The following is a 21892-nucleotide window of genomic DNA, read 5'->3' as shown; positions in this document are numbered from 1 at the left end:
AGAGGCCTGTATCTTCTGTCTCTCTGTCTGTCTGTGTGGCTATCTGTACTGTCTGTGTTAATTTACCAACATCTGACTGATCTAGGAACCACGGGGCAAAGTCAATCTAACCCTACCCCTCTATCCCTGATCACTGACCATTTTAAGGAGGTCAAGATGCGCGCACATGACCTCAGTGTGGAAATTAAGGAAGATAAATTAATCACTTTTTGCAGCGCGGAATGGCCAACCTTCTATGTGGGATGGCCCCCAGAGGGCACCTTTGACTTGGAAACCGTGCACCGAGTCCTAGACATCATCTTTCGACAATGGAGCGGACACCCTGACCAAGTTCCCTATGTCATAGTGTGGGAAGATCTCATATTGTGCCCCACTCCATGGGTAAGACCTTTCTTGCCTCAACAGGGATTCTTCACCGCCGCGCAGGTGCTGGTGACACGTATAGGAAAGAACCTGAAAGATCCCAAGGAACCTGAACCAATGGCGCCGCTGTACCCCATTTTACAAGGGGGAACAGAGGAAGAACTTCTCTTCCCACCCCCTTACCAACCCCTCAAGCCACTGAGGGCCCCTGCTATCCTTCCACCTAGGGCTGACGCATCAGAAGGGGGGCCCACACAAAATACTCGCCATAGGTGAGCCATGTCTCCGGCGGGACCAGTAGACTCAACTGTTGCCCTCCCTTTACAAGTGGCCAGTCCCCCCGACGAGGAAGGGAACCAACCTCATCAATACTGGCCCTTCTCTACCAGTGACCTATATAACTGGAGGTCACAGAATGCTAAGTTCTCAGATAACCCTAGAGATCTAACTAACCTTCTAGAAACTGTGCTTTTTACTCATAAGCCCACCTGGGACGACTGTCAACAGCTGCTCCATATTCTCTTCATCACGGAAGAGAGAGAGAGAATACAGAATGAGGCCCGTAAAAGGGTCCCAGGGGCAAATGGAGAACCCACCACTAATATAGATGAAATTAACGCCTCTTTTCCTTTATCGCGACCTGACTGGAATTACAATATGGCACAAGGTAAGGAGAGGCTCCGGGTCTACAGCCAGACTCTGTTGAGGGGGCGCTCAAGGCAGCTGCATGGAAACCCACTAACCTAGCTAGAGTAGGAAATGTTCAGTGAGGCCCCACTGAGAGTCCAGCCGCTTATCTGGAAAGGCTGATGGAGGCCTTTAGACAATACATCCCCATGGACCCAGAAGCAGAAGGCACTCAGGCTGCTTTGATAATGCATTTTGTCAACCGGGTGGCTCCAGACATCAGGAAAAAGTTACAAAAACTAGAATGCCTGGGTGAAAAGAGTATCCAGGATTTCGTAACAGTGGCAGAAAGGGTCTAATACTCGAGAGACCCCTGAGGAAAAACAAGCTAAGGCAGCAGACCGCCAGACCCGCAATATGGCGTGCATCCTGCTAGCGGCAACAGTTCCTGATTCGGGAGAAAGGGAGCGCCAGCTGCGCCGCCTAGCGGCTGAAGGTAACAGCCACCCCCGTACGCGACCAGCATTACGAAAGAACCAACGCGCCTATTGTAAGGAGGAAGGACACTGGTCCAAAGAATGCCCTAAGAAAAAGAAGGGACCACGAAAGACCCCTATCCTGGCCGTCGATGAACTGAGCGACTAGGGGAGATGGGGTTTGGTGCCCCTCCCCGAACCCAGGGTAACCCTAAGAGTGGAGGGGACCCCAATTGACTTCCTTGTCAACACAGGGGCTCAATATTCGGTTTTGCTGGAGCCCCAAGGGAAACTGGCCAGAAAGACTTCATGGGTGCAGGGGGCCACTGGGATGAAACAATATCAATGGACTACCCGAAGATCTGTGGATTTGGGCATGGGCAGGGTATCTCACTCCTTTATGGTCATCCCAGAATGCCCCTTCCCACTGTGGGGAAGAGACTTGTTAACCAAGATGGGAGCTCAAATTCACTTCCTCCCAGGAGAAACTAAAATACTTGATCAGGCGGGCAGGCCGACTCAAGCACTGACAATTCAATTAGAGGATGAATATCGGCTGCACCAAAAACCGACCCTTCCCCAAACGGACATCCAGGAGTGGCTAGATGAATTCCCTGAAGCGTGGGCCAAGACAGGGGGAACCGGCTTGGCAAGGCACCGCCCTCCTATATATATAGATCTCAAGCCAGGGGCTGATCCCGTCCGAGTCAGATAATATCCTATGACCTTAGAGGCCCGACAGGGAATCACCCCCCATATCCGCAGGCTCCTAGCCCAGAAAATCTTGAGACCCTGTCAGTCGGCGTGGAACACTCCCCTGCTCCCTGTTAAAAAAACAAATTCTCATGACTATCGGCCAGTACAGGACCTGCGGGAAGTTAACCGCCGAGTTCTAGATATTCATCCTACGGTGCCAAACCCATACAACCTCTTGAGCTTGCTCCCGCCAGATCATCACTGGTATACGGTCCTAGATCTAAAAGACGCTTTCTTTAGTCTATCCCTGGCGCCCAAGAGCCAGGAGCTTTTCGCCTTTGAGTGGTCCAACCTGGAAGAGGGGATCAATGGACGGCTGAACTGGACACGACTGCCACAGGGATTTAAAAATTCTCCCACCATCTTCGATGAGGTCCTCCATGAAGACCTGGGTGAGTTTAGACAACAGCACTCCCAACTAACCTTGTTGCAATACGTAGATAATCTCTTAATTGCCCCAAAAGACCAACAGACTTGCCTCATGGGCACCCGAGAACTATTGTGGACCCTTGGAAAATTAGGGTACTGAGCCTCAGCCAAAAAGGCTCAGATATGCCAACCAGAGGTCACCTACTTAGGGTATGTGTTAAAAGAAGGGCAGAGGTGGCTGTCAGAGGCATGAAAGGAGACGGTACTCAAAATACCGACCCCAGACTCACCTCGAAGGGTGAGAGAATTCTTGGGGTCTGCTGGCTTCTGCCGTCTTTGGATTCCAAACTATGCGGAACTGGCTAAACCCTTATATGAAGCCACCAAAAGCACCACCCCTTTCAGCTGGACAGAGCAGATGGAGGCCGCCTTCAAAACTATTAAAACGGCTCTGCTGTCAGCCCCCGCCCTAGGGTTGCCTGACGTCACAAAACCCTTTCTCCTGTATGTGGATGAAAAACAAGAAGTAGCAAAAGGGGTGCTGATGCAACATTTGGGACCTTGGAAATGGCCAGTGGCCTACTTGTCTAAACGCCTAGACCCCGTAGCATCAGACTGGCCCCCATGCCTCCGCATGATTGCAGCAGTGGCCCTAATGGTCAAAGATGCAGACAAACTGACACTAGGGCAGGAGTTACATATTACTGCCCCCCATGCCATTGAGGGCCTACTGAAACAACCCCCAGATAGATGGATCAGCAACGCTCGGCTGACCCACTACCAGGGACTACTGCTAAACCCCTCCAGAATCATCTTTCTACCGCCTACTGCTCTCAATCCGGCTACGTTGCTTCCTAACCCAGACTTGGAAGCCCCGATCCATGACTGCAGCGACATACTAGCCCAGGTGCGTGGGACGCGAGAGGACTTGCAAGATCGCCCCCTGGTGGATGCTGAGGTCACCTGGTATACGGACTGGAGCAGTTTCGTTTGAGATGGACTCAGGTATGTGGGGGCGGCCATAACCACCGAAACCCAAATTGTGTGGGCAGAAGCACTACCTCCGCACTTCGGCTCAAAGGGCTGAACTAATCGCCCTAACAAAAGCCCTCCAGTTGGGAAAGGACAAAAAGCTTAACATCATTACCGATAGCCTGATACGCCTTTGCTACTACTGCCCACATACACGGGGCTATCTACAGAGAGAGGGGACTCTTCACGGCCGAGGGTAAGATGATTAAAAACAAAGAAGAAATAAAAGCTCTCCTCTCAGCATTATGGCTTCCTAAAAACTAGCCATAGTACACTGCCCAGGGCACCAGAAGCCAGACACCCCGATCTCAAGGGGAAACAACTTGCAGAGAGGGCAGCCAGGGATGCAGCCCAGAATACCGTGGCTGAGGCCACTCTTCAGCTGCCTGACCCTGGGAGCCCTATTCTGCCAGCTTTGCCCAATTACCCAACAAGAGACTTAGGCTGGATAAAAAGCCCGCCTATGGCCCAACAGCTGCCCGGGTGGGGGAGAGCAGCAGACAGCTCTCTAATCCTCCCAGAAGAACCCGGAAAACAAGTAGTACTAAGAATGCATCGTGCCACTCACCTGGGAACCCGCAAATCGCAAGACCTGATTAGACATGCCAAGATTACCATGAAAGATATCAGGACGATAATAGGAGACGTCGTATCAAACTGCAAAGCATGCCAGCTCACGAACACTGTCCCCCATCCGGCCAACCAAGGAATTAGAGAATGGGGGACAAGACCAGGAGCTTGCTGGGAGGTGGACTTCACTGAGGTAAAACCGGGTAAATATGGATACAAATACCTATTGGTGTTCATAGATACCTTCTCAGGGTGGGTAGAAAGAAGCTTTCCCCACCAAGAGAGAAACAGCAGAGGTGGTGGGCAAAAAGCTGATTGAAGACATCTTGCCACGGTTCGGGTTTCCGGCACAGGTGGGGTCAGATAATGGGCCAGCCTTCGTGTCTCAGGTAAGCCAGGGGGTAGCCCGGGCTTTGGGGGCTAGATGGAAGCTGCACTGTGCCTATAGGCCCCAGAGCTCAGGGCAAGTGGAAAGGATGAATAGGATGCTTAAAGAGACATTAACAAAACTAGTTGCTGAGACTGGCGGGGACTGGGTGGCTCTCCTCCCCTTTGCCCTGTACTGGGTGCGGAACTCACCCTACCAACTGGGACTCACCCCTTTTGAAATCATGTATGGGATACCTCCTCCAATAATCCCTAACCTAAAGGCAGAAGTGTTAAAAGAAATAGATGATCAGAAGTTGCTTTTTTGTCTCCAGTCCTTACAATACTCCCACAGGGACACATGGAAGAGGCTCAAAGTGCTATATGAATCAGGCCCTCCACCTGAACCTCACCACTACCAGCCAGGAGACTGGGTGTACATGCCCCTTCATCGCCAAGAGACCCTAGAGCCTAGGTGGAAGGGACCCTTCCTTGTCGTCTTGATGACACCAACTGCTCTCTCAAAGTTGACAGTGTCTCTGCTTGGGTCCACTACACCCACACATGGCCTGCAGACCTGTTCACCTTACGAGAAGAGTTCCTCCCCCAGTGGAAGGCCGAATTGGACAAAACTAACCCTCTCAAGCTAAAACTGCAAAGACAACAAAAGTAGGTAAAATGGTAAAATGGCTACCCGGCTACTCCTGGTGCTCTCCTTCCTGGGCTGGAAGGCTTCAGGTGTGGCCCAGGACCAAAATCCACACCAACCTTTTAAAGTAACCTGGAAACTATGAAATGGAGAGACATACGAGGTGCTGAACCAGACGACTGCCACGCACCCTGTAAACACATGGTGGCCCAACTTATACTTCCACCTAAAAGAATTGATGGAGACTTCCTGGGCACACGCTTATCTGCGGAAAGTGGGTTTCTATGCGTGTCTGGGGCACAAGAGAGACCAGATAAAGACTTGTGGCAGCATGCAGAGTCGTCACTGTAAGGCATGGGAATGTGTGACTTCAAATGATGGCTGGTGGAAATGGAGTGTGGCCAGGCCGTCGAACCTGGTCACGATGACTTTCGTAAATCCTATCACCTCAGACATGTGGAACAAGCGATTTACCGGTAATTGCCCTGACTGCGACCTCATCAAGGTCTCTTTCACTTCTGAAGGACAGAGGGACATAAGATGGACATCAGGACTCGTCTGGGGTATACAGGGCCTCTGATTATCTTACTTTTGCTACTCACCTTCGGGCCATGTTTATTGAACAAGTTAATGACCTTCATCAAGAGCCACATCAACACAGTGCAGCTTATGGTGCTCAGGTCCCAATATACAGCTCTGCCAGCGGCCCCTTTAGTGGAAGAAAATATAGAGCTGTTTACAGACCCATGATTGAGTCTGTCCTGGGTCCTTGAGAAGGGGGGAATGAAGAGCCTAAGCCACTCCATTTTGCCAAAAAAAAAAAAGAGAGAGAGAGACTCCATTTTAGAGTTCTGAGGAAAGAGTCTTTGGAAATCCCCTGACCTCACCCCACCACCTGCGAGCCAATCAGATCCCAGATCAGGATCTCCTGACTTTACGTTCAGGACTTATGACCTGCCCGGGAAATTCAAATTAAGCCCAGGAAATGGGAACCAATCAGAACCCATGGCCAGCCGGGAAATGAAAACCAATCAGAACCCAACACCTAACCCTTCCACAGAAGGTAACCAATTAGATGTCTCCCAACCCGGAAACTCACGTTTTTAAATTTTTTTGCAAAAGAATACCCTATATAAGCAATGTAACCCAGAGTTCAGGGCTCCTCTCCTTAGCCTCTGCGTCGGTAACGGTGGGAGCCCCAGCTCGAGCTTGGTAATAAAAACTCTCTTGCTTTTGCATTGGACATCGGCTCCCTGGTGGTCATTGGGAGATTTCGCGACTTGGGCATAACAAGTTAGATTAGTAACCAAAGTAGACTAGTTTTATGTCTTACTTTATTGAAAGCCTAAGAACATTTTGGTTTTTAAACAGTTATTTCACGAGGAATAGATATTATTCACTCTTGGGATGCAGCCTACATAACTCAAAGCCTCTAAGCCTCGTTCATCCCAATGTCTGTGCTGGAAATGCCTTCCCCACTTTCTCTGCTCACCTAATCCCACTTTCTACAGCCCAGCTCATCTCACCACCTCCCTGGAGCCTTCCCCAGCTCCTGCATCCCACAGAGTTGTATTTCTCTGAACTGTAGCAGTTGCTGTATAATCATTTGTTGATGATCTTTTAAATCGATATAAAGCCAGCTTTTACAATGAGAATTAAACACTTTGTAAGGACTTAAGAACCTATACACCAAGCGCACATTTCCATGTCTATATGTATACATTTCTAATTTGGGATCCCCAAGGAAAATATAGAAAAAGAGCCACTTTACATTTACTATTGCAAAGAATGTCATGCAAAACAAGGATGCCTGGACAGTTTCTAGCTCTAATGTCCAGGTTTTCAAAGCATGAATACTTTAATACAGCCCGGGATCTGAACAGATCTAGCAGATGTCCACGGAGAGACATCTTGGGAGTAAGTCAACATCCTAGATGATTTAAGACCTGCAAACTTCCAAACCTTTAGAAATGTAAGCCTGTTCCTCCAAGTGGGAACAAGATCAACTTTAAGATAAAGTCTCAGCTGACCTAAAGAGCCATCAGTCTCATCTCATATTCATCCAGGCTGCAGCCTGGCTTCTCAGGCAGGGTCTGGGGACAGTGTGTGGGCAAGCCCTGGGAGCTTGTTAAAAGCCCAGGCTCACCCTGGACCTACTGAACTACAGTCTGCATTTTAAAAGACATCTAGGTGATTGGTTGGTTTGCACATTAAACAGTCATTGGGTGCCTGTGCTTCCTTGCTTTCTTTGTTAATCTTCACCCCCAAAATGAAGAATTCAAAGCTCTGGGGCTAGGGTTCTAAACTTGAGCTGCCCATTAAAATGCCATGAGGGAACTCTTCACATTTCCCAAACCTGAACCACATCTCAGGTCAAGATCTCTGGGAGTAGCCTCAGAATCTGCCTGTTTAAAACTCCCCTGGTGATGTCAACTTGCAGCCAGGTTTGAGCATTTCTGTGGAGAGAACCAGCTCCGGGTTTTCTACAGAAAGCTAGCACAGTCTGCCCCCTAGAGGCCAACAACTACTCAAGGCTATAGGAATTAAACTTGAAGTCCAAGTGGCATGCACTGGTTTACCATCACCTCCACTGGGGCTGTAGATGTGGAAGTATGGAGCCTGAGGAGGGAATGGGAAGGCTAAATGGCTAACACATCAGGGTGAGACCCTGGATGAGTCCCTCTTAGGAAGTACTGACACTTGGAATTTGTAAACACAGTGCCCTTGGACATCTTGTATTCGTCCTTTACATGTGTAATACTGCACACTCGCCCATGCCCTGACTGCCTCACCTCCCTCATTTCCCTAATACTTTAGCTCCAAGTTCTTGGGAACATCTCCGTACAGCCCGGAATCCTGAACAAGAGAAGTGTCACTGCACATGCCTATCTGGATACCTGTCCACAGAGTTGAGTTGAATTCCACATCACCACAAAATTTCAGAAAACTGGGACAAAGAGGAGATCCAATGAGTTTTCAGCGAGATAAGAACAGGTTCATAAAACACTTTAAAGGAAATGGGCGCAGAATGTCAGCAGGCTGTCTTCAAGCTGGGAAGCTGGAGCTGAGTACAACAGTGCCTTCTGAAGGAGAACCCTTCCCTGCCGAGAATTCTACACTCAAACTACCGAAGAAAAGTGCGAGTCACATATCTTCACACTTCCAAACTTCTGAAAATGAACTGTCCCTCCATGGTCAGAAGCTGCTAAAGGATGTGCTCCACCAAAACAAGGGAGGCAACCTAGAGAGAGTGAGAGATGAGATTCAGGAAACTGGGTCAGGAGGGCAGGGGATGGGAATCACTGAGACTGTGGAAAAGGAAATCCCCAGGTGGACAGCTATGAGTCAGGCAGGAAAACAGCCTGTTTGAATGGACACTGATCAGAGACTCCAGGAAAGATTCTATCAGTAAGGTGACACTGAGGGGGTTCTATTTGAAATTATAGAGTGGGGTAAATAGAACTTGGAGAGAATTAGAGGCTGGACTTGTGATAAAAAGCACAAACAAGTCAATGGGAAGGGAGTCAATTTAAAACTTCAGTGGAAGATAAAAAGCTATGGAGGAAAGCGGAACAAAGCCATGGTGACTTTAAGTGACTTCAGTTGTGAATAATGTGAACACAACCATAATACTGTGAAAACAATGTTGATATAATCCAATATGGCATAACTATATTGTGAGGATGGAGGAATGGGAAGTGGGCACATGTATGAGGTGGAGATGAGGGTAGGGTGAGCAGAGCTAAATCCTTGTCTACCATATTGGAAAATCAACAGACAATGCCTAATGTGGACAAAATCAGAAAGTATCTATAGGGAAAGTGAAGTTGCTCAGTCATGTCCCCATGACTTTGCGACCCCATGGACTGTCCATGGAATTCTCCAGGCCAGAATACTGGAGTGGGTAGCCTATCCCTTCTCCAGCAGATCTTCCCAACCCAGGAATTGAACCAGGGTCTCCTGCATCGCAGGTGGATTCTTTACCACTTGAGCCACAAGTGAAGCCTGGAAGTATCTATATACCCATGTTATTTAGAGCTTTGGAGATAAATGCCAAAAAATCACCTACTAATAACTGAAAGTAGTTACCTCAGAGGACCAGGAAAGCAGGGTAAGCAATGACATTTTTGATACAAGACTATTTGATTTTTTAAACCATAGAAAGCTTTGGTTTAAAAAAAAACTGTAAAATTAAAAAATGGAACAAGTTGAATGAAGATTGTGCTGCTTCTCTGAGACCCACAGGTGATCTCCAGGGGTGAGGTCAGTTCCATCCTGGACTGATTATAATGTTGGAGCTAAAGTGAACAACAAACCTTCAGCCCTGGAGCTGCAGGGAAGCCCCTTCAGTTGAGCTGTCCTCCAAAACCGTGCTGGGTGTCTTCTCAGAAAAGCAGGTGTGTGGCCAGAGGCTCTGTTACCTCTGTCTGCACCCTTTCTGACCTTCCACCTGCTTCTAGTAGCTTTCACGCTTGTAGCCTCTGTAGGGGTCTGATGCCTTCTATAACATTTATGACTCACCTGCTGCCCCAGCATCCAAAGGCCAAGCCCAGGGCTGCTTCTCCCCTGAATCCTGTGTGTCAAAGAGGAGCTCTGCCAGCTCACAGTCAGCCAAACCCAAGCCTTGAGAGGCACCATCACTGTGTCCACTGGGTGCTGACCTCCTCACCACCTTCCTCCTGGGCACCACTCCAGTTCAGATTCTCATGGCTCCTTACCTTGATCATGCACTGCCACCTGCATTGTGCTTACGCCTCTCATTCCCCATCACACTCTCCGCAGGGCTCTTCGCTTCTGTCCAGGCCTCTGTCCTGCCTGGAGTCCTTCAGTGGTGGCCCCTACCTTCCAGAATGTTCTTGCTCCCTGGCTTAGCACACAGGAGGTCGTGATGCTGCTCTGGCCGCCTCTCCCATCCCTGCCCACTCCCAGCTTTCCCTCCACCTGCTGGGCCTGCCTGCAGCTCCAACCAGCACTGTAAGCTCACCATGCCTCGTGTCCTGTCTCCCTGCAGGACAAGCATCACCTCCTCCAGGCAGCCTTCCTTAGAGCCCAAGTGTGACTCAGGGGCTCCCCTCACATCCTGCCTGTCCACCTGCCTGGTAGCTCCTTTCTCACTGTAGCATGAGTGTTTATTTGCTTCTTTAAGTCCTCCATTCACCGTGGTTTTTTTCAAGGTTATGAATCATTTCTTTCATATTAAACCCCTGACCTCTCAGCTTGCTAACTGGCCCCAGAAGGGACAGCGAAGTGTGACTGAAGTGACTTCTGAGAGGCAATTCCTGATGTATCCCCCTCGAGAGGTGTCAACATGAAAGCATACCTGGCTGTTAACCAGCCCAAGGTTGCTCTGAATTAGGTTATCATGTTCCCATTATGGCTTGCCATTGTAATTATCTTTTAGTTTTTGTCTGGCTGTTGATTGTGAAAATTGATAAACATCTTTCACTATTGTGATTATGAAAGGGTAACAGGTAGGAAGGCTACCTTTTCCAATCCTGTGTTGTCATGACAACACCTGGTTCTGCCTGAACTTAACTTTTCTCAAACCTTAAGCTAACCAATGCGTTTTTCCTATGGAAATGTTTTCTTAAGCTATGCTAGTGAAACTATGTATTTGCTTGGAAATGTGCCTTTTTTCAAGATTCATGTCAATTGTTTTATGGCCCGGATGACCCACCTTGTGCCAGTGCTATCAAAAATGCATCTGGTAGGAGTGGGTCCTGGTGCAACTCTCTCAGTTTTGACATGTTTCTTTCATCTGATTAGCAACTTGCTAACAGATATATAACTCCTTGCTAAACACTAGCAAGGGGGCACTCTTTCTGTCCCCTTCTGATGTTTATGTCAGAAGCTTTCTTTATCCCTTTTACACTTGAATAAAGCTGTTAGGGGAAGCACACCGACTGAAGCCACCCACCCTGGCCAGGCTCTCTAGTAACCATTTACATGAGTTGTTTTAGGCCAGGAGGTCCTGGTAAGGAATAGAGAACTAATAAGCCACCACCGACCAGAAGACTTTGGGAAAGGTCAAAAGGGGACACTGCCTGTCCGTCCACTTCCCAGAATCTCTCTCACTGGCATCCATATTGGCTGAGCTGTGCGTGCGCCACCAGGAAAGACTCTGAGTCAGAATGATTGGCCAAAGACAGTGCGGAAACTAATCCCATCACCACAAAACCTGAGACTGCGAGCCATGTGGCAGAGCAGTTCTCCTGGGTTCCCTTACCCTGCTGTTCTCCACCCAGGTGCTCCTTTCCCAATAAACTCTCTTGCTTTGTCAGCACGTGTCTCCTCAGACGATTCTTTCTAACTGTTAGACAAGAGACCTCTCTTGGGGCCCTGGAGGGGCCCCCCCTTCCTACAACAAAACTTTTGCTACACAAAATGTCCCTGGATCAAAATCCTCTCTGCTGGAGGTCATGAATCCCAGCATAGCACATGGCTTGGAGCTGCAACATTTCAATTATAAAACTGTTACTCACTTAATACCATTTTATCAGGATTGGTTTTCAGAAAAATAACAGAATTCTATATTACCATTTAATTGACAAACCTGTAATCACTTTTTAAATCCAGATGCATATCAGAATTATCTTGGAGCTTTTTGAAAAATACAAATGCCTAGTTATTGCTTTTTTCCACTAGAGCTCCAGATATGTTTCTAATGAGCAGCCCTGTTTAAAAATAACTGGACTCTGTGATAATCTTTTACTTTTATTTAGTTTGTTTCACTTTTTCTATTTCATACTCAGTGCTCCTATTTCATTTAGTTTATGTTTTCTGGTGTTTCTCCATCTCTTCCTTTTTTTTTTTTTTCCTTTTGATCTTCTTTATCAAATGTAGTAGAAAAGCTCTTCTATACATATGTAAATAGTATGTATAATACATATATTTTAGAAACCTTATGAATTTTTGCCTAACTGAAAAAATTTATGACATTTTGATTCTACTTGTTTGACTTAGCATGAATAGAATGCTAGATTTCTAATTTAAAAAAATAGACATGCAACGGCAACAAAGTTTTATTGTATATCATATGGAACAATAATCAATATCTTGTAATAATGTATGTGGAAAATAATTTCAAAAATAATATATATCTATTTGTATAACAATCACCATAAAAAGAATTCTACTTTTTGAAATTTAGGAATGTCTATCTTATGTCAGTTTTTCTAAATGTCCTGTGGACATCTAATAACTTATAGATATAAAATTTTAAATGCAGCAATATAACCAAGATGAAGAGACAGAGGAATACCCAGCAGGTAAAGGAACAGGAGAAATGCCCACCAAACCAAACAAAAGAGGAAGAGATAAGGAATCTACCTGAGAAAGAATTCCGAATAATGATAGTGAAAATGATCCAAAATCTTGAAATCAAAATGGAGTTACAGATAAATAGCCTGGAGACAAGGATTGAGAAGATGCAAGAAAGGTTTAACAAGGACCTAGAAGAAATAAAAAAGAGTCAATATATAATGAATAATGCAATAAATGAGATCAGAAACACTCTGGAGGCAACAAATAGTAGAATAACAGAGGCAGAAGATAGGATTAGTGAAATAGAAGATAGAATGGTAGAAATAAATGAATCAGAGAGGAAACAAGAAAAACGAATTAAAAGAAATGAGGACAATCTCAGAGACCTCCAGGACAATATGAAACGCTCCAACATTCGAATTATAGGAATCCCAGAAGAAGAAGACAAAAAGAAAGACCATGAGAAAATACTTGAGGAGATAATAGTTGAAAACTTCCCTAAAATGGGGAAGGAAATAATCACCCAAGTCCAAGAAACCCAGAGAGTTCCAAACAGGATAAACCCAAGGTGAAACACCCCAAGACACATATTAATCAAATTAACGAAGATCAAACACAAAGAACAAATATTAAAAGCAGCAAGGGAAAAACAACAAATAACACACAAGGGGATTCCCTTAAGGATAACTGCAGATCTTTCAATAGAAACGCTTCAGGCCAGGAGGGAATGGCAAGACATACTTAAAGTGATGAAAGAAAATAACCTACAGCCCAGATTACTGTACCCAGCAAGGATCTCATTCAAATATGAAGGAGAAATCAAAAGCTTTACAGACAAGCAAAAGCTGAGAGAATTCAGCACCACCAAACCAGCTCTCCAACAAATGCTAAAGGATCTTCTCTAGACAGCAAACACAAAAAGGGTGTATAAATCCGAACCCAAACCAATAAAGTAAATGGCAATGGGATAATACTTATCAATAATTACCTTAAACGTAAATGGGTTGAATGCCCCAACCAAAAGGCAAAGACTGGCTGAATGGATACAAAAACAAGATCCCTATATATGCTGTCTACAAGAGACCCACCTCAAAACAAGGGACACACACAGACTGAAAGTGAAGGGCTGGAAAAAGATATTCCATGCTAATAGAGACCAAAAGAAAGCAGGAGTAGCAATACTCATATCTGATAAAATAGACTTTAAAACAAAGGCTGTTGAAAGAGACAAAGAAGGCCACTACGTAATGATCAAAGGATCAATCCAAGAAGAAGATATAACAATTATAAATATATATGCACCCAACATAGGAGCACCGCAATATGTAAGACAAATGCTAACAAGTATGAAGGGGAAATTAACAATAACACAATAATAGTGGGAGACTTTAATACCCCATTCACACCTATGGACAGATCAACTAAACAGAAAATTAACAAAGAAATGCAAACTTTAAACGATACAATAGACCAGTTAGACCTAATTGATATCTATAGGACATTTCACCCCAAAACAATGAATTTTACCTTTTTCTCAAGTGCTCATGGAAACTTCTCCAGGATAGATCACATCCTGGGCCATAAATCTAACCTTGATAAATTCAAAAAAATTGAAATCATTCCAAGCATCTTTTCTGACCATAATGCATTAAGATTAGATCTCAATTCCAGGAGAAAAACTATTAAAAATTCCAACATATGGAGGCTGAACAACACGCTTCTGAGTAACCAACAAATCACAGAATAAATCAAAAACTAAATCAAAATATGCATAGAAATGAATGAAAATGAAAACACAACAACCCAAAACCTGTGGGACACTATAAAAGCAGTGCTAAGAGGAAAGTTCATAACAATACAGGCATACCTCAAGAAACAAGAAAAACGTCAAATAATAACCTAACTCTACACCTAAAGCAAATAGAAAAGGAAGAAATGGAGAACACCAGAGTTAGTAGAAGGAAAGAAATCTTAAAAATTAGGGCAGAAATAAATGCAAAAGAAACAAAAGAGACCATAGCAAAAATCAACAAAGCCAAAAGCTGGTTCTTTGAAAGGATAAATAAAATTGACAAACCATTAGCCAGACTCATCAAGAAACAAAGGGAGAAAAATCAAATCAATAAAATTAGAAATGGAAATGGAGAGATCACAACAGACAACACAGAAATACAAACGATCATAAGGGATGACTATCAGCAATTATATGCCAATAAAATGGACAATGTGGAAGAAATGGACAAATTCTTAGAAAAGTACAACTTTCCAAAACTGAACCAGCAAGAAATAGAAAATCTTAACAGACCCATCACAAGCACGGAAATTGAAACTGTAATCAGAAATCTTCCAGCAAACAAAAGCCCAGGTCCAGACAGCTTCACAGCTGAATTCTACCATAAATTTAGGGAAGAGCTAACACCTATCCTACTCAAACTCTTCCAGAAAATTGCAGAGGAAGGTAAGCTTCTAAACTCATTCTATGAGGCCACTATCACCCTAATACCAAAACCTGACAAAGATGCCACAAAAAAGAAAACTACAGGCCAATATCACTGATGAACATAGATGCAAAAATCCTTAACAAAATTCTAGCCATCAGAATCCAACAACACATTAAAAAGATCATACACTGTGACCAAGCAGGCTTTATCCCACGGATGCAAGGATTCTTCAATATCCGCAAATCAATCAATGTAATTCACCACGATTAACAAATTGAAAAATAAAAGCTATATGATTATCTCAATAGATGCAGAGAAGGTCTTTGACAAAATTCAACATCCATTTATGATAAAAACTCTCCAGAAAGCAGGAATAGAAGGAACATATCTCAACATAATAAAAGCTATATACGACAAACCGACAGCAAACATTATCCTCAATGGTGAAAAATTGAAAGCATTTCCCCTAAAGTCAGGAACAAGACAAGGGTGCCCACTTTCACCGCTACTATTCAACATAGTTCTGGAAGTTTTGGCCATAGCAATCCGAGCAGGAAAAGAAATAAAAGGAATCCAAATTGGAAAAGAAGAAGTAAAACTCTCACTGTTTGCAGATGACATGATCCTCTACATAGAAAACCCTAAAGACTCCACCAGAAAATTACTAGAGCTAATCAATGAATATAGTAAAGTTGCAGGATATAAAATCAACACACAGAAATCCCCTGCATTCCTATACACTAATAATGAGAAGGTAGAAAAAGAAGTTAAGGAAACAATTCCATTCACCATTGCAACAAAAAGAAATAAAATACTAGGAATATATCTACCTAAAGAAACTAAAGACCTATATATAGAAAACTATAAAACACTGATGAAAGAAATCAAAGAGGACACGAATAGATGGAGAAATATACCATGCTCATGGATCGGAAGAATCAATATAGTGAAAATGAGTATACTACCCAAAGCAATCTATAAATTCAATGCAAACCCTATCAAGCTACCAACAGTATTTTTCACAGAGCTAGAACAAATAATTTCACAATTTGTATGGAAATACAAAAAGCCTCGAATAGCCAAAGCAATCTTGAGAAAGAAGAATGGAACTGGAGGAATCAACCTGCCTGACTTCAGGCTCTACTACAAAGCCACAGTCATCAAGACAGTATGGTACTGGCATAAAGACAGAAATATAGATCACTGGAACAAAATAGAAAGCCCAGAGATAAATCCACACACCTATGGACACCTTATCTTTGACAAAGGAGGCAAGAATATACAACGGAGAAAAGACAATCTCTTTAACAAGTGGTGCTAGGAAAACTGGTCAACCACTTGTAAAAAAATGAAACTAGAACACTTTCTAACACCATACACAAAAATAAACTCAAAATGGATTAAAGATCTAAACATAAGACCAGAAACTATAAAACTCCTAGAGGAGAACATAGGCAAAACACTCTCTGACATAAATCACAGCAGGATCCTCTATGATCCACCTCCCAGAATACTGGAAATAAAAGCAAAAATAAACAAATGGGATCTAATTAAAATTAAAAGCTTCTGCACAACAAAGGAAACTATAAGCGAGGTGAAAAGACAGCCTTCTAAATGGGAGAAAATAATAGCAAATGAAGCAACTGACAAACAACTAATCTCAAAAATATACAAGCAACTCCTGCAGCTCAATTCCAGAAAAAATAAACGACCCAATCAAAAAATGGGCCAAAGAACTAAATAGACATTTCTCCAAAGAAGACATATGGATGGCTAACAAACACATGAAAAGATGCTCAACATCACTCATTATCAGAGAAATGCAAATCAAAACCACAATGAGGTACCATTTCACACCAGTCAGAATGTCTGTGATCCAAAAGTCTACAAGCAATAAATGCTGGAGAGGGTGTGGAGAAAAGGGAACACTCTTACACTGTTGGTGGGAATGCAAACTAGTACAGCCACTATGGAGAACAGTGTGGAGATTCCTTTAAAAATTGCAAATAGAACTGCCTTATGACCCAGCAATCCCACTGCTGGGCATACACACCAAGGAAACCAGAATTGAAAGAGACACATGTATCCCAATATTCATCGCAGCACTGTTTATAATAGCCAGGACATGGAAGCAACCTAGATGTCCATCAGCAGATGAATGGATAAGAAAGCTGTGGTACATATACACAATGAAGTATTACTCAGCCATTAAAAAAGAATACATTTGAATCAGTTCTAATGAGGTGGATGAAACTGGAGCCTATTATACAGAGTGAAGTAAGCCAGAAATAAAAACATCAATACAGTATACTAACACATATATATGGAATTTAGAAAGATGGTAATGATAACCCTGTATGCGAGACAGCGAAAGAGACACAGATGTATAGAACAGACTTTTGGACTCTGTAGGAGAGGGAGGGGGTGGGATGATTTGGGAGAATGGCATCGAAACATGTATACTATCATGTAAGAAATGAATCGCCAGTCTATGTTCAATACAGGATACAGGAGGCTTGGGGCTGGTGCATGGGGATGATCTGGAGAGATGATATGGGGTGGGAGGTGGGAGAGGGGTTGAGGATTGGGAACTCATGTACACCCGTGGCTGATTCATGTCAATGTATGGCAAAACCAATACAGTATTGTAAAGCAAAATAAAGTAAAATTTAAAGTTAAAAATATTTTAAAATATATTTGTATAGTATATAAGGTTAATATAAGTGAATATAAACAGATCTATTCTATTTAAATTATTAATGACATCATTTAAGATGCTCTGATTCTTTTTTATGCACTTGATAAAATATTCTCAGAGAAATGTTTATATGTCTCACTATGATTATATTTTTTCTTTTCTCTTATATTTCTTCCAATTTTTGCTTTTTGTGTCTTTATGATGTCTATCTTCTTAGTGAATTGTACCTTTTATCATTAAAAATAGTTATCTTTGTTTCACTAAAAAAAACAAAACCCAACTTCCCTCAGTCTGAATTCAGCTCCTTTGAAACTCTAACCAATGGCTGGGAGGGACCTCTAACAGTCACTCACTGACAGCCATGTGCTTGCCCGGACCCTATGGCAATTCCTATCTATCAATGTCCATTCCAAAATCTTGTGGGAATAAGGGGAAATGATTGTTCTGGCTACTTCCTGCTGAACAGAGGCAATGAGGGGGTAATCAGGAAATGGAATTGATCAGCTTTGGGTCAGGAATATTCCTTCATAATTTTAGTAAGTAAAAAAATTCTCTGCAACTATTTGAACCTGATGAAGTTCCTTCTGCAAGGAAATTCTATTCTCAATACTTATCCTTTCTGAAGAGCAACCTTAAGTCTTCTAAGGGTTCACAAACACATTGCTCTCTAGGACTCTCAGGAGTTGGGTCATTTTCTGATGACGGTGAGGCTGCTTTGACCTGACTGTGATGTATCCGTGGCTTTACTCCAGTTACTCCAGCTAACCTGACAGATATGAGTGTGTGATAAGTAATACCACAGGTGGTTCTGTCCACTTTGCAGTCAGCTGGTGCTCAGGCCCTTGTCCTCCACATGTTTTAAGAGGATGCAATGTCCAGGCTGGAAAGGATGTAAGGAAGACTTGCTGGAGCAAATTCATGAACAGAGGTTTGTATTGTGCCTAGAGTTTGAACATAATTGGCAACCGCTAAATCTTTCGAAGTATTTATACATTCTCCCTCTTGGGCAGACACATGGAATGGCCTACCATACAATATTTCAAAGAGGCTAATTTTAAGCCTCCTTCTGGAAGCCACTCTGACCCATAGTAGGGCAACTGTCAAGCCCTAACCCCAAGTTAAATTAGACTCAACATATATTAGCAATGCTATTTAATGTAGAATTCATTTTCTGTTATTCCTATTGAATGTGCACTCCAGAATAAATATAGCTTTCCATTAATCTGCAGTGGTTTAGACATCTATTAGGTCATGCTAGAGAAAAAAGCAGGCCCATCATCACTTTGAAGGGTGCTAGACTATCCACGGAGAAGGCAATGGCACCCACTTCAGTGCTCTCGCCTGGAAAACCCCATGGATGGAGGAGCCTGGTGGGCTGCAGTCCATGGGGTCTCCAAGAGTCAGACATGACTGACCAACTTCACTTTCACTTTTCTCTTTCATGCATTGGAGAAGGCAATGGCAACCCACTCCAGTGTTCTTGCCTGGAGAATCCCAGGGACAGCGGAGCCTGGTGGGCTGCCATCTACGGGGTCGCACAGAGTCAGACGTGATTGAAGTGACTTAGAAGCAGCAGCAGCAGACTATCCAAATTGGGGGAAATTTTCCTTAAGCATGGCTTTCACCACTTTGGAGGCTTTTTCAGTCCTGGTGCCTCCACCAGTCCTGAAAAAGACCACCAATACTAGCAGGAATCTGAAATTCCCTGCAGCTCAAGGCATTGAAGTCAAGTCTATTTGCCACTCCTCGGTGGTGCAGGCGCCTCTGTGTTGGGTCCCTGTCCAAGGAGACCTGACAGCAGTCTTTGGGTTATTTTTAGTATGAATCAAGCAGTTTTGAGAGGTCACTGGATGGTCCATTGTAGGTTGATGATGAAGTTCACTCACTCAGTTTTGTCCAATTCTTTGTGATGCTATGGAAGTTAACCCACCAGGTTCCTCTGTCCATGGAATTTTTTTCTTAATATATATATTTTATTGACGTATCGTTGACTTGCAATGTTTCAGGCACATAGCAGGATGATTCAGTTACATATATACATACACAGATAGTACATATATTATTTTCAGATTATTTCCCATTATAGGTTATTACATGATATTGACTATAGTTCCCACTGCTATACAGTAAAGCTTTGCTGCTTTTTGTGTATCTAATTTTTAAATTCAGCCTCCTCCTGGAAATCTTGCAGAGGTAAGTTGTGAAGGAAAAGTGCCTGAATTATCTCCCTGCCTCTTGGTCCTCTCTCCTGCTTCCCTACTGGGCCTCCCACCCTTTCCTGCAGCCGCCTCGCCACTGCAAGGTCCAGAGTCCACAGAAGCTGCTCTGGTTCATAGTGTGCAATCCCTTCCTCTCTTCTGCGAAGGTCACTGAGAGGTGGGGGGAGGCAGGGCTGGAGACAGTCTCAGGGGGGTGGTACCCACTCTTTCAGGGCTTCCTTCAACAGTGCATCTGGAGCCCTGACTATATGCCTGGCTCTGGTCCAAGCACAGAGGAAGAACAGTGAACACAGTGACAAGGTCGCCAAAGTGAAGTTTACAGTCCTGTGGGGAAGAGAGTCGGCAGATAACAGTCACCGCATCATGCAAGACAGCAAGATGGAGGGAGGTGGCAGGCAGGGGAGGCCTCTCTGGAGAGGGGATGTTTGAGCTGAAGTGAGGAAACAAGTCATATGGACATCCGCAGCCAGTGGACCCCAGACACAGGGACTGGCAGGTGCAATGGCCCTGTGGTGGGAACATGCTTGGTACATTCAAGGCACGGCAGGGAGGTCGTGTGGCTGGAGCAGAGACTGAACAGAACAGTGGAGGACAGACGGTCAGATAGGAAGGTGGGGGCCACAGTGCATGGGGTCTTGTGGGCTCTGGTGAGCTCTGGGCTGTGGTTGAGGTAAGAAGCTAGAAGAGGGTTTAAAGTGGAGGACTGATGCGGTTGACATGCACTGTAAAAGGATCACTCTGAACAGAAAGTTGCTGGAGCCACGGATTCGGCCTTCAGTTGCAGTCTCCACATGGACAGACAGTAACGTCTGCAGCCTCATCATTAAAAAGTAACCCACTGGCGTGGTAATATCGATGTCTACAGAGGACGACCTTCCACAGTGTGGAGGAGCGCCTCCTCTACCCCAAGCCCCCACCCCTCCAGCCTGTTCCCATGCCAAAGCCATCTCTGCCCCAACAAGTGACAAGGCAGACCACATGGAGGATATTTTATTGCTTTAATATATCTGGTGTTACAAATAGAAAATACTAATTATGATTTCAAATAAAACAATGATTTCAGTAAACATTTTGTTTATAAAATTAAGAGACTCAAGAGTAAACACTTTCTCTTTATGAAAAAGTAAGGCACCTTCATTTTCCACCTCCTTTCCATCCCTAACTCACTCCTTGCACCAGAAGTGTGAACTTCTTCTTTTATGTACAGAGTACTATACACACACACACACACACACACACACACACACACACACACACACACACACACCAGCTGCCCTCAGGCAGTGGCCCAAGCACCCAGCACCACTTCCATGCAGGCAGCTGCCATATGCTGAGCCCGGGGCAGTGGCCACAACAAAAGAGCACAGGGTTTGTGATCACGGAGCTCAAAGCACTTGAGAAACAACCAAAATGCCGTATTTTGAGGAGATTCTCCCCAAGCCCATGAGTAGAGCCAGACAGCAGGTAAGCCAGGAGCGGGCAGCTTGGGCTGGTTGAAAGGACATGTGCGTGTGTGTCAGTCAGTCATGGCTGACTGGACTGACACATGGAAGGGCCACCTCTCCTTCTGCCCCTTCCCCTCATCTCTCAGGGGCCTTTGGAGCTCTCAGGGGGAAGGACACAGGTGAGTTTGCAGTGAGGGTCACAGGCAGGAGAACACGAGCCCCTGAGTGACGTCTGGAGGAAGGCACGGAGGTGGCAGTGACGCACACAAGGCCCTGGGCCGGGACGTCTTCTGCAGAAAAGAGCCTTTCTGTTCCCGAATCAAGCTACCAGACTCCCCAGATTCTTAGCACCATCACATCCCAGGGAGGTCAACTCTCTGAAACTGGCTTAGTCTTCTAGGTGACAGCAATGTTTTTATCAAGTTTATTGATGTTTGGTTTGATCAGCTCTGAGGACAGAGGGTTTGCAGACATTTGCAACATGAGCCAGAAGAACCTGGTCCTGGAGTCCTGAGGGGTTTGTCCTGAGCGTGTTTGCTCTCCCACAGAATGTCAGTGGTCAGTCTGGGGGCCCAAGAAAGACCCTCGTCCAGAGCAGCTGCTGCTCCTGAGAATTGG

The 21892-nt window shown here is 44.6% G+C and overlaps 1 pseudogene; it reads left to right on the top strand.

Annotated features, from left to right (window-relative positions):
- The first annotated feature begins 642 nt into the window (after positions 1-642).
- On the top strand, positions 643-21885 carry LOC128054844 (uncharacterized; annotated as a pseudogene).
- The last annotated feature ends 7 nt before the right edge of the window (positions 21886-21892 follow it).

The sequence above is a fragment of the Budorcas taxicolor genome, chromosome 10 (genome assembly GCF_023091745.1).
Source record: "Budorcas taxicolor isolate Tak-1 chromosome 10, Takin1.1, whole genome shotgun sequence".
NCBI lineage: Eukaryota > Metazoa > Chordata > Mammalia > Artiodactyla > Bovidae > Budorcas > Budorcas taxicolor.
The sequence above is the reverse complement of the archived record's forward strand: the minus strand, read 5'-3'. Positions and strand labels throughout refer to the sequence as shown.